Genomic DNA, 18322 nt, shown 5'->3' with positions numbered 1-18322 from the left:
AATGGGCACTGCCCTTTGTGGATTAATGTTATTATTGGAATCCTTCTTGGGTTCGGTGCTGGGCCTGTTTTTTTACAATATTTATTAATGATGTTGATGAAGGCACATCAGGTTTAATTTCAAGTTTGCAGATGATATAAAGGTTGGCAGGGTGGTTAATGACAGTAATCAGAGTGAGCCACTGCAACAAGATCTGAGAAAATTGGGTCAATGGGCAGAGAACTGGCAGTTGAAGTTTAACATTGACAAATGTTAAACTTCATTTGGGTAACAGTACTCCCAGAGTAACTTATCAACTGTGTGGTACTACACTCAGGGTAGTGGATAATGAAAGAGACCTGGGAGTAATTGTGTAGTCAGATAAAATTCTCTGAGCAATGCAGACCTACTGCCAGGACAGCTAATGTGGGTCAATGATATACAGCAACTTTGTTAGCAGGGATAAAGAGGTGATTATCCCTTTGTATAAAGCCATGGTCAGACCGTATCTTGAGTACAGTATACAGATCTTGAGGCTCTGCTTTAGTAGATCTGCTGGAATGGGTGCAGAGAAGAGCAACCCGATTGATGAAGGGAACAAAAACGCGCATATCTAGAAAGGCTGCAAATTGCAGTGTCTGGAGATTACGCACCTGTGGGGTTGTCTGACCCATGTGTTTAAGGCGTTGAATTTATTGAGTAAGCCGAATGTGAATGGCATTCTTCCTCTTGCTCAGACTACGCACATCAGGAGGCATAAATTCAAGTTGAGGAAAAATGGTTGCTGGATAGATGCGCGGAAGTTTGCCTTCAGCCAGCGGGTGGTTGATTGTTGGAAGAGGCTTCAGTCCGTTGTTGAGGAAGTGGAGGGTTTGAATAAATTCAAGGAAGAACTAGACAAATCCTTGGAGGTTATGGATGGGAAAAATGTGTGTCCAGTTATGGATGGGAGAAGAAGTGTCTATATTCAAGCAATATTTGTCGCATTACATAGAATTGTTCATCAGGCAATATGCACGGCCATGGTCGACTGCTCCGAATCTGTGATGTCAGTTCAAGGTCTGAACCCACACTCTACAACTAATTTGCGTCCAGTTACATACCATGGCGAAAATATAATAAACTGATCCAGTCGTAATTACAGAGAGCTCAACCCGAAATAGATTTATTCGCTAGGTTAAAAGCGACCCGCTGTTTAAGATATAATAAAAATACATAAACGTTTGGCAGCAAAATACGAAACCTGAAATGCAGTCAATCCAATGCAAGTGAAGTTCGTTTTTCAAATTACATCGCGTGGGTGGATCGAGTGTAACTTCGTCGACCCCGACAATACAATAATACATATTTTCCTTTTCACGCTCGTGAATGTCTGCCAGCGGACAATGTAAACAGCAGACGACAATACAGTAACGGCAATTTCAAACGTGTACGTGTGTCGTTTGCTAAAAAGAAATCGAATCCTGTTTCACAAAAGAGGCTGATGCTATTAGCAGAAGCTATCAAAACACGCGAGGACAAACCAAATAATAAAAATGCAAATATTCGATAAAATGGAATATATTATAATTTAACAGACGGCCACTGATAAACAACAGTTTTTTGTTTTGTTTTTTATCAATATTCTATACCGACTCTAAAAAATAGCCAACGACTAAACAGAATATTTTATTACTTACTTTCTTTCTTTCTTTATTTTACCTGTTTGTAGGTGTAGAGGGCGTTAGTAGTTCCGAGAAAACAAATACATTCATAATGCATTTATTTCTGAATGTTTATCTTGGCTGAAAGTTCGCTTTTAGAGGGGTGGGGAAAGGGGAGTGGACGTACACCTTTTAATCATAGTGATTTTGAAGTTTTTCGTAGCAGAAAATAATTTTTATTCTTTTGCATCTATACGCATCGTGTAAACAAAACCCTGACAACGAACAGAGAGTTAAAAATGCGTGTTTGATGGGTTTACTATAAATATTTACAATGGATTGGTACGAAGATGAAAAAAAGAAAAGACAATCACGTGTTCCAGTTGATTCTTTGATATTTCGTTTATATAAAGCAGCGGACAAAAACTAGTGGATAAATAGTTCCAAGTTAACGAAGATTTATTACATAAACCAGCCAAAAAGAAATTTCGTTGTGGATCAACAAAGAAAAGAAATAAAAATCTCATAACCTGCGATACAGGTTTATTCGACATTCAATAATTAACATCAGGTGTGACGTCATTTGGGGGAGCATCACACCCTGCTCTAGTAGGCTATGGAAGCGCATCGAGTGCAGGTGTATGTTTTCGTGCGTATAGGGGGCGCTGCAGCTACCGTTGCTGGGTCTTTAGACGCATCAGGCTGTACAAACTTGTTCAGAGGCTGATTCGTGTATTGTACGGGCTGAAACACCTACAGGGTGGAACCTACCCCCCCCCCCCCTCTGCCTGAGATCGGCCAACTACATGCACGATTGAAGAAGCTTTTAGAAATTCCTCCAGCCTATACCGGTACTCGAACCTCTTCAAACGAGACAAGTGGCGAAACTGCTGCAGCCAGTTGGGAAAGCAATAAAAGATTTGGTTTTTATCGAATATAATGGCGTTGAGAGTTTTTTTCTTTCTGTTTTTGGTAAAGAAATTTTATTTTTAGTGGTTCTCCAACTCGGGGGTCTATTTCTGGGGCGCACGCTTAGCAATTGGGCATTTATTAAAGAACAGATAACGTGTATTTGATGTTAGCAGGGAGATACTTTTTCTGATGTTCTACGAATACCTCTTCATCTGTGGTATCATCAGACCATTGACGTTAATTTGTATTTGGAAGGGTTGGGTAGTACAGTTGGTAGGATCATCGTCCTTCCCACACCGGGTGGAAAAGACATGGGGTTCGAGTTCCGTCGATGATGGGAGGAATTTTTATGGGTCTTTTTCACAACGTGGCTGAGTTAATTGATCTCAGGGGAGGGTGGCGTGGTTTTTTCTCCCGGAAACTTGGGTTTATCGTCCACCAAACAGAAAATCGACCTCAGAATAGACGCAATTGACAGACAATATACACAGAGTAATGTGGCCTTAGTTGCCGATGCTCCTAAACCTACAACAACTGGAAAATTGACAACAGATGAAGTTAAGATTAAATTCACGAATGAAAAATCAGTTAAAGTGCAGGAAGTCGATTTAACTTTCCAGAAAGAGAGAGAGAGAGAGAGAGAGAGAGAGAGAGAGAGAGAGAGAGAGAGAGAGAGAGAGAGAGAGAGAGAGAGAGAGAATGAATTCGACAGAACTGGATCACGGAAATTCTATGCAAAGATTAATTAAAAACAAAGTGACATTCCACTTTGGAAAGTCTATCAAGGAACATCAGAACAGACAAATGTGAAAACACCATCTTCAAAGAGGCAGATCTCGTAGACCTGATAATCAGGACAAAGAGGTGGGTGGTGGTTGAGGAAACTGACAGTTTGGAACTACAGTAAAGTAACGTGCTGCCGTGTGTGGGTTGAGAAGACAGAAGATACTTATTGACATTCGACTTAAATTTCTGTAGATTACTATTTTTAGGAGACGCATACAAAAGAAGGTTGTTCCAAAGCACAGAAAGGATAAATGAAAAATAAAGTTAATTCTGTGGGTTTGGAGTTGCGATTGCTAATGGATGTTTACTAGTTAAGGCACGTGTTCGGAATGGAATGGAGAGGTGGAATTGCAGACAGTGGAGTAGTGAAAGCCCAGCAAACTACGCATTTAGGGGGAGGAGGGGAGGATCCTTGAATAGCTTCATAAATATCATAGAAAACAAAGCATCTCGAAAAAGTATTAAATATTAAAAATGAAAACATGTTGCATTAAAATACAAAATGTAATTTTCTTTTCAAGGATTCCCTGGTCAATTTTTAGGAGCTTTGTTTTAGGAGCGTCTCTATGATAGGGAGGGGAGAAGGATCATCAGTAGCTATCTTTTCCACCCGGTGTGGGGAGGACAGTGATTACACCAACTGTGCTACACACGAGGGTGTTAGTTTTGAAGACAGGTTTTAAGGGCAAGTGGAGAAATGCTATCCGGATTCGAGACTTCTAGGTATCGAGATTGTCAAGATCTTAATGTATTTATGTCGGAAAACCAAGGGAGGAATTAAATAGAATGGTAGAAGGAAATTCACCACAGTCGTGGATGCAACAGTTAGAGGAAAAGTAAGATATGAATAAGCCAGCTTTATCTTTAGATGCAATCTTTCTCTTTATCATTCTGCAATTTTTTTTAGAAGTCTGCTACTATTTTCCATTAATTATTCAAATAACAGACGTTCCTGAATTTCTTCTAAGTGTCTTTAAATCCATCTAATAATAATTTGCTTCTTAATATTTATAATCTTATTTTCGAAACATATCTCTCCAATTTTTTGATGAAACTGCATACGAAATTAGTGAGTTCAGTGGTGTACTCAGAAATTACTTGTGGGCCTTAATTCCCCCTCAGATGCCCAAAGTTGTGTACTTCTTGCCTGAAAATTTTCTATAATAATATAATAATAATACATCAAAAATAAATTAACATTTTATAAGAGAGAAAGAATGCAATATATGCGCATGCGTGCAGGTGTTTCAACGCTACAAAAGTTCGTCTGATGATGACCTACCCTGTAATTGCACGAGAGTGAAGATTGGTCTGTACACGTTTAATTACTTAGGTGAGCGATCATGAGTCAACATTCAACTCTGAGCAGTTTTCATTTAAAGAACAGATTATAAAAGGAAAAATGTCAACTTGGTGATGACGCAAAGATGACCACAGTACACCTGGAAGTTAATGTATAAACAAGGGTTGGAAAGAAAAGATAATTGCCGAAAATGGGGTTGGTTCAGGCATCCTTAGTTAAGTCTTTGAGACGTTAATCGAAGAACTAACAATGTAAAGGAGTCTCAGACAATGAGACTCCTCTTAGCTGCCGGAAGTACTTCAAGTTGTTACAACTATTTGGCATTGTGCTTTCGGGAGTAATGCTCTTGTCCAAGTAATACCCGATGGCTACGGATTCAATGGGCAACTGCATTTGTGCTGAAATTGATAAAAAAAAAAAAAAAAAACAGCAGGAAGAAGGAACACAGCAATCATAATGTTAGCAAAGAAATTAGCAGTAATGATTTGGTTTATCGCTAATTTATATAGTGAATTATAAAATATTAAAAATGTATTTGTAGAATATTGTTTATTAAAACATAAATATCCTAAAGATCACGTCGTATTCGTAGTGTAGTGTTTTTTGTGCAGATATATATAAACGCACTGTATGAAGACGTATTGGTTATTACAGAAACAGAGAACCCGTGTATTGTTGCTTTTCCTTTCAATCGGGGTCGTTGACTCTTGAAAATGTCATTAAGTAGTTAGAAGGATGAAAGAGTTCTGCAATTTATGGTACCAATAGACATATACCAAATATGTGGTAAATCCATTTTGTTAAAATTTCTTTCTTTGAATGAAGAAGAGAATCATTCGTCTGAAAAACTGGATGTAGTTAGTGTGCTCATAATTGTTAAGTAAAATAAGGTTGTAATTGCACGACTAAGAAAACTAACTTGAGGAAAATATGATGTAAGGAAAGTAATGCGCAAACCGGAAACAGATGCGCACAATAGAAAGCGTCATTTTTTCGATCATTCAGTCAAATGACTGAATTAGTCATTTTGACTAATTCGGTCAATAGAAAATGTCTCAATTTCTGTTACCATCCATTTATTCCAAACGTGTGTGAAAATATGTTTGTTTTTAGTAATTTAAAATATCTAATACTTTTCCCAGTTTCTATCGCGCATTTACTTCATTGGATAATTAGAACTAAAGCGGGTGTGTTTTAATTGGCTCTTTATCATTTGAATTTAATTGCTCGCAATCTGCCAACCTTTGGACCTCCTTTTAACACCAACCACATCTACTGTTGTGGGTGATATAAAAAGTGAAAAACAATGCTGTCCTCCGCATAAAAAGGTTGCCTGTGTCAGGGATGTCCATCAAGGTTCAGTGAAGGTTTAAGATGCTTTATTTCAAGATTAGAATAAGATGCCTTTTATTGGAAAGTTTTCGTTGCTGATGTTCAAGGCATTAAGCATAATAACACGTGACTATATCGCGTTTCACTTATTTGAAGGGATTTCATTTGCATTCTAATATTTTGGCCGGGTAGTGTATTATAAGTAAACTTACACTGTCCACTAATGACCACCTATCTATATTTCGCAGCAGCATCGTGAGCGAAAGTTGAATCGATGGAAGCATCCTATTTACTTAGTTCCAAATGTATTAATGCGCACAGAAGACTATTTCTGTGGCGAAGGGCACACGTTCAGATCTGTTTATTCTAACTTTTCAAATGTAAATATTTACCACGGCTTATAGAAATTTAATTATTTATGTATAGTTAAAGCAGATGCACGAGCAGAGTCTGGTATCCTCAACGCTAAGTTTTAAATGATATCTTCGCTGATAATTTGTTTCGCTTGATGCGAAAATTTAGCACCTTTGGAAAACTTTGAACGCGTTGCGATTCGAAGAACTGGAATCCGTGTTAAAAATGCGCAGAAGCTTTATTACGCATCGATCATTTTTATATTTTTACTCTTGCTGCTGTATGCAAAACTCTTCCTATGATTTGGTATATAGAAATATTGGCAAAGTAAGCGGGACTCATTATCCTGCTGGAACACAGCTGTGCCATCCATGAAGGAATGTACCTGATCAGCCACAACGGATAAGTAGATTTTAGAGTTCGGAGAGCGGTCTAGGGGTATGAGGGTTCCAAGAGAGTCCCAGGAAAACATAACATAACAAAACACTGCCGTTACCTGCCCGTTTCTGTTGGACCAGGGCATCGAAGTGATTCCTCTCCTCAGTTCTTCCCTCTGCCATCCATACGACATATGAGTCATCGGAAAAGGCAACTTTTTCCACTCGTCAATGGTCCAATGACAGCGTTCAGATGCAAATTTTCGGTGTAGTTGATGGCCCTTTGTTGGCCCTTACGGAGGAAGGTTCATGGGATCGTGGTCTTGGAAACACCATTGGTCGTCCCCTGGTTAGCCCTCGTGGATAGTACAGATGGCAGGATCACCATTCTTCCCACACCGGGTGAAAAAGACCTGAGTTCGAGTCCCGTCCATGAATGGAGGAATTTTTATGGGCTTTTTCACGACGTGGCTAAGTTAATCGGTCTCAGGCGAGAGCAGCATGGTTTTTTTCTCCCAGAAGTTTAGTTTTTTGTCCAACAAAACAGAAAATCGACCTTACAGTAGTCGCTGATCCTCCTAAAATCCTACAGTAACAACAACGTACCCTGGTTAAAGTCCATACTCAACGTTCCACTGTTTTCCGTCTATTGGACTCGCAAAAGAAGAAACAGCCTAAGCTTACCATGACCATCGATAAGGTGTGGGTCACTGGCTGGCGACTGCCATTCTGTCTACAATTCATTTATTCTTGAAACACCTTAACTACAGCACTCCGCGAACAGCCCACAAGATTTGCAGTTTCCTTAATACTGGCATCCTTCAACCGGTACCCGACAATCATCCCATTTTCGAAGTCCGTCAGATCACGTTCCTTGCTCATGTCGATCAAGTACTTCATATGAATCGCATTTCACAAAATTGCAGTACCACATTTGCCGGCTTTCATCGTGACACGGGTGCCACCAGGTGGGGAGGAACGGCCGATTGCTAAAAACAAGGGGGGTGGGCAGAATATTTTGACTGAAAGTGTATAATTCAATGTACCGTACAATAATATGTTCTTAATTAATGAGGAAAATGAACTTAAAATGTAAAAATAAACGCATTAAGTTCTGTCAACAACTATTCATACGTTGATCAGATTAAACCGCTGTGGGCACATCACCTTAACCTATCAAAGTGAAGACAAACGCAGAAGACCCTTATCAACCCTCTATGAAACTCATAATTTTGCCACCAATATAGAAATCTAAAAATAAATTAAAGCCATTAATGCAAAACGATAAACAGAAAGTCGCTTGGAGATCTAAACTGAGAAAATCTTGTTTATATGATCGCTGAATTAGGATTTCACTGTCACATACAGTAATGGTTTATTTATTATCTTGAAAATATGCAGAATCTTATGATGAGCTGGTGGAGTAGCTCTCCAACGAAGATAACTTATTTTCGATGTTGTTGAATTCGCAGTGAATGTATGGGACTTAACACAGAATCGAATAACTCACTCTGGATACTGGTGTTAGTCTGACAAACACCAGTCCTCTTCAAAAATAAAAAAAGAAGAAAGGATGCTCTCAGATGGGCTGTCTGCCATTCTAATCGGTTCTTCCACTTTTTCAGCTTCATTTCTGTTTCTCTGCGAAGTACAGTACGTCATTCACTCTCCGTCACTGTAAATCTTACTTTATCCCTTTAGATTTATAACTCCGTTTCCCATCCTATTGTTTCATACGCTTCCTACATGACCACGGCATCTTTTATCTGTCTTACTTACTTTCACAATAGGTTGAACATCTGATTGATGACGTATCGCTATTATAATACAGGAAACATCGAAGGAAGAGGAGAGGAAACAAATATCGTATAATGTACACAAAGTAGGAGGTGGTACTCGAGCAGGATACAAACAAAATGGAACGCTTGCTTATCTAAACGTCTTTGAAGAATAAGTAATGTCCAACTTTCCAAGAGTAAGTATTCTTCATTCAGTATTGAGTTAGGGATGAATTTTGACTTTTCAGATAATGTGACCATTACGAAGTTATGAAAATATTAAAGCTATCCAAGACTATAACAAACTTAGGTTCCATTTTGATGGATTCCCAGAACTGTTGGGGACCAAAGGCCTTCATTTTAAAGGATTTAGAGGTTGATGATGTGACCTAGGCTAGTATATCAGAAAAAAAGACTGACATAGAACAAGAGAATTGATTATCGGCAGTGTTCCTCTCGTTAATCCTCTCTTGCTGGATTAAATAATGATTTTCAAAGTCATCTCATTTGACCAACAGAAATTTGAGTAGGAGTTTATGATTTGGAGTTTGTATTTTGCTTTTACCATCTATGTTGTAGCTTAGCATTGATAAGTGAAACTGGATATCTCTTAAATAATAATAATTATTATTTTGTGGAATAACAAAAAACTTACAAAAGTTTCTCTCGTCTGGGTGGAGTTTAGGTCTTCAGACTGCAACGAAAATACTTCCCTACTATTAATATTCGGACACCTGCATAAATAACTTTTATTTACAATAAAACTAATAATGTGTACTGAATCCTTTAGTCTTTATGATGGTCTCTAGTCTCTATGGAACGCTCTCCACCAGGTTTTGTAAATGTCCTCCGATATTTTTCACCATTCCACCTTAAAAGCAGCGACAACTTTGGGGAAGTCCCTCCTCACACGTATCCAACGATTAATTCATCCTAGAGGTTCTCTATAGGACTGAGGTCAGGGCTCTGGGCTAGCCAGTCCACCTGTACGGGTGCTGATATGTGTTCCAATCACCTCACTGAGGCCTTGTGTGTGTGTGTTTGCTGCGACAACGCGGATCTCAATTCCGAGCAGATTAATATTTGTAGGGCGGGCCCTTTTGCCACGTTCTGTCAGCTTCGGAGGTTTCCAGACCGTTTCAGCACCAGTCCGCTTCCATTTTCAGATCACATCAGATTGTCGACCTTCAGTGACATTAAAATATCATTGACTGACTGTTTATGTGGCACATTAAGTATTTCTTCCCTAAAAGAGGGTACTGTACTATTATTTAATATATATATTTTTTTTCATTTCAGCACAAGTGGTCTATTTGATTGAAAAACATCGATGGCTAATTTTTTGAAAGTCCGCGTGGATTACTCTACACCTGATCGGGGTCGAGAAACTCTGAACACTGTCCTAGATATCCGTATTGCAGTTTGAAGAGCCACCAGAGACTTCAGAGCCACCGAAGTTACCTCTTAAGAAATTAATTCAGCTTTAATGTCAGACAAAGCAGTTTTATGTTTTGTTTTTTGGAAAATTCCAAGCGTCCTCATTAAATTTCGAACTTTTTGTGTAGTTTGACCTTTTTTTATAATGACTAGTGGCGTTTGTTTTCTAGCCGAGGCACGATAAAACTCATATTGCTAAACGCAGTTTTATATGGCACAACTCCAAGAATGAAACTTCCTCTAACACTTAAAGCCATCTCAAACATCCATTCCAAGTGCAATTTGCTAGTCTATATTAATTTCCCAACTTTCCTCATCCCTAGCACCTGCGTCATAAGCAAAACACTTTTTTTCGAACAGCAAGCAAAAAACAGACCAGGTGAGATGGGATAAAAAAAAATAAATAAATAAAAAAGCTCCTTTTACAGTAAACAATTTAGATTCAATACTTCCATTATTATCCGATTATAAACAAGGTAGTTACTGTACGCATGCGTTATTACCTAATAATATATAAAAATAACTGTTATCTCTTCACTGCACGTACCTCCATAAGTTAATATTCGCTCAACGTTTTGTAATACTTTATAATCGACAGCGCGAGAAATGAAAGACGTATTTCAGCCTCTGTTATTTAATATAAACAATCATGGTCTACTGTCAAAGCTTTCGTAATGCAGTTTACTTATTTATTCCGCAATTTTAATAACAACAGAAGTAAAACACGTTTATATTGCGATTAATATAAGCAAATAGTAATGATTTATGTATTTAGTAAACTGATAACAAAAAGAGCAAAATGCAACGATTCTTATGCGCCAACCGACATCTCTTCGTTTGATCAAGTGCATCCACTACATTGCCCATTCATTCCTTCAATGAGCGTATGCAACAAAATAATGTCTGGTGCTTCAGAGTTCATTGAGAAGATCGGCTGAAAGTAAAATTCTTCTTTTTACAGTATTATTAGAGAGTGGCACCTGTTTTGTTTTTTCTGATTCATTGAGCCTGATTATCGTCTCGCACAGGTCTATAGCGCATGGCATTATCAAATTTTCACTAATAGTGTGGGCCTCTCCTTGACAAGCAATGTGATAGCTCACTTTCAGTGAAGCTTCTAATAATTCTTACTCTCGTGGGTACATCGGGTGGAAAAGACTTTTATTTCACACCGTCCATGATTGGACGGTGTGAAATAAAAATCAAAAATAGTTATGCAGAAAAACCACCACGTCTCTATAACACAAAGCGTTTCTGGGATTCATCTACTGTACATCCGAATTTTTAAAAGGACAAAATCTAAAAATTGGCTGTATATTCACTTAGATATATTCTATATTCAACCGGAATTGAGTTATTGCATGCTGACGGACAGACAGGGGACGACCATAGGCACTTTACGCTTCTATGCTAACGTGCTTAAGATTTCAAATTATTCATAAGATAGACTTGGGAAGAAAATATAATTTAAAAGCCCGTTTTTAGAAAACAAGGCACACCAGTAAACCACATCTCAGAGATTTTGCTGTTCAATCTGCTTATCGAAGGATACTTTCTGTAAACGAACATAAAGACAGATTAAGAGCTCTAATCCAAGGTGGGAATCTGCTAATACTTCATATAACAGTTGGAGTTGACAGTGTGGTGGATTTTGTTGAGAGAATTTTCTTCATCGCACATTCAATCAAAGGAGACTCTCACTTAACCTACAAGACAGCTTTCGCTGCCTACTGAGGATACTTTAATACCCACAATTTATTAAGAGCTTTATTAGGCGCCCTGATTGTCTTCGTTCTGTTTCCTAAAGCAATCACAAAATAATTACTAGCCGTGTTCCTTTAATCGCATTGAATCTAATAGCCAGATAACCTTATTCATCTCCTCCGCTTCGTAGAAAATTGATAAATTAATGTGGTGTAAAAGTGAATTGCCCACTTCAAGCTCGAGCGGTTGATAGGTTGTCCCACAGCTTTCATCTTAGTCCTTACATATCCGGCAGATGTTATCTGGTTCAGGTATAATCCGGTTATGCACTAACTGTTATTAAAGGATTAGGCGAAGAAAGCGTTATATACAGCAAGGGCATTACAAAAGAGTGTGAATAAAACATAATGGCAAAATGCTGGATGTATTTTGTCCTCACTGGTATATACGCTTTCCATCTAGGGGACGTTATTTCATAAAGCATCTAATTATCCAATAAACTATCCAATTTATTATTATTTATTCACCCTTGCCGGAAATAGATTAAATTGGTGACGTCACTGTGGTCTGTTGTCAAAGTGAGCACCTTTTGGGAAGTGTCAACTAGTCGATGGAGTTTTCTTAGTGGAATTGATGTGAATCCACTAACTTTGCAGCTGGATGGAAGTTCACATATGTGAATATTTCTTCTGGTAAATGTTGATCTCTTTTAGGAGGAACGATTTGCTTTTGTGTACCTGTTAACAGGAATATAGACATCCATCTGAACCCGTCCATGTGAAAGCGTTGGGCTTGAGTTTTGCATCTATAAAAACAAATCAAATATCGTTCGAAAGGTCACAACCTGGAATTGAGTTTATGATATTCAACAGAAATTAACGAATCTAAGTAATTGATGTTGTTAATTACGTTATAATAAATACAATAATAGTTTTTAGACTTTCTACAGGTCTAAAGCTTAGAATTCAATTTCGAACCAGTACACATCAATAAGGTTAAAATCCAGAGTCTGATGGCCGTGGTAGATGGCCCACAGAGACTTTAACCTTATTGACCCCACTCCATTCTTCATTGGAGGACGGGTTTCAGCTAGCATTATTCTTCTTCGTGTGCAGGAAGGGTCTCCAGAACACCCCTGGCGGATTATCAGCCCCCTCTCTCTTAAAAAAAAAATTAGTCTGATAAAAATTTAACAGACTATTTTAACCGGGATGACCCCACAGCTAAAATTCTTCTCGCGCGAGTCCCTTAACAAATTGGCAACACTCCTCTGTTCTTCGTGTGAATCGTGAAAGAGAATGTTGATTTCTAGATGCGCTGTTTATTCAGATCTCACCGGGAAGGAGTCAGCAGATACTTCTTCATCCGCAGAAACAAATAAATCCAAAGTGAGAAAATGTATTCTGTTAGACATCTCATGTTTAGATAAACATTCCAGGAACAGCGTGGAGATATACGAGTTATATACAAAAGTATTTCGGACTATATATTACGGGAGCTTCCTCTACGAAGTTTTCTCTTTAATGATATAACCAATCCATTTTGCCCATCCAACACTCCACACTCATTCATTCACCTGTCAGAGTTAAATTCACTTTTATTATTCATTCTTTCTCTCACTTCCTCCTTGTCTGGAGTGTTTCATCGCACGTGAAAACAAGAGTGCTAACAACATTGCGCTGTGCCCAACACCCAGGGGCAGTAAACTTATTAGTGTGGAACCTAAGGCAATATTCAAAATCTCGCGAGGTGGCGTTGTGTAGACTCTTGAAATTCAAGAATATAAGCAAGCAAGACCCCGCTGCTTGCAATTCATCATTTGTAGTGAGAGCCCCTAGGGATTTTCTCAGCAATCTGTCTCCCCCCTTCCCCATCTGACTTGTGAAAATTGAAATCAATTTCTGAAGCATCGAGGGGATGGAGTCTCCAGGCACTTCTCTTGATGGCCTGTTGTTAACCTGAGCCGTAAAAGGAGTAGGGAGATGAGGGAATCCGCGGAAGAGAAGGGGTAGAGAAGGGGATGAAGATGGAGATGAGAGGATGAGTTTTTCTTACAGTATATAAAAACGGGAGGGAAAAGTAATGGTAAAAGAAGTGGTTTATAACTATTTTATTAGTTTCCTTTTTATGGTCAGCCGAAGGTGATGCTTTTGGGATAAGTCCGCTTGTTGAAATGAGTAAATATTTAGAATGCAACAAACACAGCTGGCTTTTGAAAATTTCATCAATTCGCCTTCATAAGAGAGAGAGAGAGAGAGAGAGAGAGAGAGAGAGAGAGAGAGAGAGAGAGAGAGAGAGAGAGAGTATTCTTCTCCCAAAATATTGTGAAATAGGTTGATAATTATGGGTGATTTTCCTCCAATATTTCCTCTTAAATTTCTCTTTCCTTCTTCTCAGTATTCAACTCACTAGTCCAATCAATAATATCTTTATTCCAGTGGCTGCTTTTCTGATACGTGTTAGAATGTTCACTGAAGAATCTAAGACCACAAGACGTCAGCATATCGTGTGTAATTTTTGGGATGAAAAACCGGCTCAATACGGCCGAAACATCTCAAAACAACCACAAGGAATCAATGATATCTAGAACTAAATACTTTTATACTATGAGCCCTATAAAAATGTGAGCCCTACAAAAAACATACAAATGAGGAATTTAGATACCAGAGATTTTTGGAAATCTCTGGTATCTAAATTCCTCATTGATGTATATAGATGATGTATAGAGATGATCGATAACACCCTTATCCACTCATGAGTTGTATGTCCATAAAAGTGCGTGTGTTCCCTTGTCGGTTTGTTTGTTGCTGAGTGATAAACCCGAGTTCAAGGAGAAAAGCCTTTCTACCCTGGACTAAACCAACTAACTCAACCACAGAATGAAAATCTAAAAGTTCTTCGTAACAATGACGGGTCTTTTCCACCCGGTGTGAACAGGACAGTGATTATAACCACTGTACTACCCACGAGGGCATAATCAAAGGTCAGCTCAATAATACAGTACCCTTGAAGTTGGAAATCAACTCAACTTCGGGATCATTGCACCTATAAATGAAACGTGCCTCTCTTGTAGCCTTCTAATAACATTGATCTACATTAAAATTGTATTTTAAGAAAAATAATCGGCGTGTGACGTGTGTGTCCGAATGGAAAACCTCCACGTATTGTCCTCTAACCAATGACAGGGTCATTACAACGAAACAAGAAGGCCAATGTCCTAGATTTCTTACCAAGATCTGGAACACTTCATTGTGGTGGTGAAACAAGGTGAGAAAAACATAAAATCTATATCTAGAACTGCCCGGTTTCGATGTTTGTTCACCTCCTTAGAGGGAGATCGCAGACGATAATGTTTTACATTGTCGTTTGACTGAAAAAGCATCACAATAACGTGCACTGTTTTTTTTTTAAACAGCCTTAAAATTATTTTCACAAGAGATTATATACGCACAGAACACGATTCGAGGTCAATAAAGGTCACATAAGCCAAATTTAGTCACCATACATCGAAAAATCGTGTCGAAAAATCCAACTCAGACAAATTTAAATCATAGCTAACGATAAAAGCTCCCTAATGATGGCCTAACAATATGCAACCTATTATTCATAAGCATTTCAGCTGGTTAATGTCTTACGTGTTCGCGCAAGGTGCAGCCACAATGCCTTTCAGCTATTATGGCCATTAACTGCAGTTCTGTCACCGCAAAATGGCACGAGCTCACGCACGCTGAAAGAAACCCTCTCTTAATTGAATAAAGCTGCTAAAAGCGTACTACACCATACTGCATTTTCGTGGGATGGTGTATTAACTAGGAGGCTCTTTGTTGTCATTCGCAAATCGGGCACGTGAATGACAAGAGCGTGCCACGTTTAGTTACAATCTACAGAAATTGGATGAGTGAAAAATCTCTTTGTGAGCCCTTTATTTTTAACGCTAATCTCGTATCGATAATCGTTCGAATTTCTCTTACTTCCAAAGTACAAATCAAAGTTAAATAAAGCGGTAATCTCAGAAAAATGTTTAGAAAGGTGTTTGGGATTATCTACTTTATGGCTGATTGTTAACCGCATTTTATAGGTTGGTAAAATTTATCTACTTTCTCTGTGGAATTTATTTTATTTGTTTATTTTTTTCACACCCTGGTCTCGGAAGCCATGTAGCCTTGGCGAGGTCTACATGACTTGTTTTTCCTCCTGAAAACTCCTGAGATTTCAAAAACGGATAAACAAACCTTGGAACACACGCACTTTCCAAACAGACAGTATAGTGACGTCTGACACCCAATTAATAAAGAACACAAACAACTCAAGGCTCATAAAACAGGATAAAATCGATGGTTAATAGTCAACCAACTCCCAAAGTTGAGCCTAACCTTGGGAAACGGTTAACCATTTCTTATTCCAAAAATCCAACCGATTATTCCAAGTTAGCCCATGGGCTAATTGGAATAAGAATGGGTACATATTAGGGAAAGAATGAAGGAACGAGAGCAGCCTATTTAGAAAGAGATAGTTTTGCATCTATTTGTATTCGGATGGTTGTAAGTTATGCACCGCAAATTTTTCTTTTTTTACGAGGTATCGGTTACAGTTTTCAGCTTCTCAAGCGCCACCCCTTGGAGATTTAATTCTAGAGGCTCTTGGTGACTCCTCTAGAACTCTCGAGGTGACTCCTCGAGAATAGTAAGGTGACAACTCTCCACCAAGCATATTCTTTGCTGAGTGGGTTGGAACGTGTTGTGAACAGGCTAATAACTGAAAATGAGAAGCTACAAGTGCAATTTAAGGAAATGGAAAAACGAATCTCCTCATCTATGCTATTAAAATCTTCCCAGTTATCTTCTGCTGCTACTGACGACTCCCAGAAATGTGTTTTCATGTTGATATCCTTTTCTACTAACTCTCTAAAGTCTAAACTATGCTGCTGCTGTCCAGAAGCCTAGTGACTCTCTTATAGCAGCACATTGTTGAACACATTGTACATAATTGCCTATGGTGGCACCTAGACAAGTGTCCATCTCCACTATATATTCTGTATTAAATGGAATCTAAAAAAAGGCCACTCTGCCACCAGGGGGGGATATCCACGGAGGATTTTTACCACAGGATACTTTAGCTCCTAGTGGTTCATTATTGACTGGTTCTCTTCGAAGAAGGGATCAGTCAAAATCTTCCAATTGCTCGCGGAAGGGACATGCGAATTCTATGGGATCATGACTGTCCTCTCAAGGGTGATCCTCCTGCTTGCGCTAATTTTCGAGCTATTAAACTCGCTTCTAAACACTCTATTAGGGATTCAACCTGCCAAGAATATCTTCATGCACGGGAAATGGTACGCTTGAGAGCAGGCTATGGATCCTACATCTAATCCCAGGCACAAACTGGCGCGGTGTTAATAAATAAGATTGATAACATTAATCTTAAGATACCACAGCTGAATACCCAACGTTTTAGGCTTGTTGCCGATGAGCTGTGCAAAAAAGCCATACTACCGTGCTGGGAAACCCGGTTTCTTTGAGGATCATACAATCAGATCATTCCGACGTTCTATTATTATTCTAACGAATAAAATTTTGATATTGTAAAAATTACTAGTTTGACTAATCAATTTTTGGTCTGCATAAATGCAGACCGAAAATGCAGCCTCATTTGATTCACTGTTCCTTGTATTTCTCTATTGCCCTCCCAACTCTGATATTGCTTAAATCTGCATTACCTGGATCGTGTTATTTCTCTTGTTGGAACTTCTCGTTTAGTAATCATGGCTGATGTCAACGCTAAATCTAGTTTCTGGTACTACTGACTTCAAGGGTCTTCAACTAGAAGACTTATGTCATGAACTTGCTGTTCTAAACAAAGCGGGTATGCCCTCCACTTTCAGTTCCTTAAATGGGAAATGCGACATCGATATTACTATCACTTCTCTGTATATTTCCTCGCTTGTTGTTGACTGGTCTGTAGTTGAGGAACTTTGCTGTAGCGACTACTGGACTACCACCCTTTCTACAACCTCTAATGACAATATACTTATTCTTCTTCTTCAAAATCTCTGACGCTTCTCCTTAAAGCGAATTCTATGAGATCATTTTGAAGCGAATATTAATTCAGAATTAATATTCTGTGCCTGCTCCGCGTTGCTATAAAAAATGTGCTTTTTTTGAACATTTTACCCCGTGGTGGAATCACGAACTAACATTCATACGTCGTTAGGTTCATCGTGCACAAAAGACCTTACAGCATCACGAGAAGTTGGCCCTCCTCTGATGTTGATCGCCTTAGGCGCAACTACCAGGAATCAATCAATGACTGTAAACTCAAATCTGGTAATCATGACCCTTGGGGAGTTGTATACCAACTAACCAGGAATGAAGTCCATTTACCTACTGCCTATAGCTCAATAACTACTGAAACCACTACTTGGCATGACACCATTAATTCTATATTAGAAACTTTCTACAGATTTCTAGACAAGATCATATATCTCTATTGGGGATTACCCTGACTTCAATCTCTCTTGGCATAAGCACATCACAAGTATTGCTTCCTCTGCATCTAAAGAACTTCGTTTTCTCTTTCGCTCTCGGCGTTACTTTTCTTCCAAACAGCTGCTCACCCTGTACAAACCGCAAATCTGCCTTACCATGGAACACGTCGCAGATGGTTAACACATCTGCGACGGTGGCCCCAAAGCCTCTCTCAGGCTTCTAGATTTCACTC

General features: G+C 38.7%; 1 protein-coding gene across 5 annotated transcripts in view; it reads right to left on the bottom strand.

The window, feature by feature from the left end:
* The window catches only part of LOC150089898 (TOX high mobility group box family member 3-like), a 284523-nt gene that overhangs the window by 150641 nt on the left and 115560 nt on the right, over positions 1–18322 (bottom strand). The window lies entirely within an intron of this gene.

This window comes from Mastigoproctus giganteus, chromosome 2 (assembly GCF_048544385.1).
Source record: "Mastigoproctus giganteus isolate SK-2022 chromosome 2, ASM4854438v1, whole genome shotgun sequence".
In the NCBI taxonomy this organism is placed as follows: Eukaryota; Metazoa; Arthropoda; class Arachnida; order Uropygi; family Thelyphonidae; genus Mastigoproctus; species Mastigoproctus giganteus.
The sequence above is the reverse complement of the archived record's forward strand: the minus strand, read 5'-3'. Positions and strand labels throughout refer to the sequence as shown.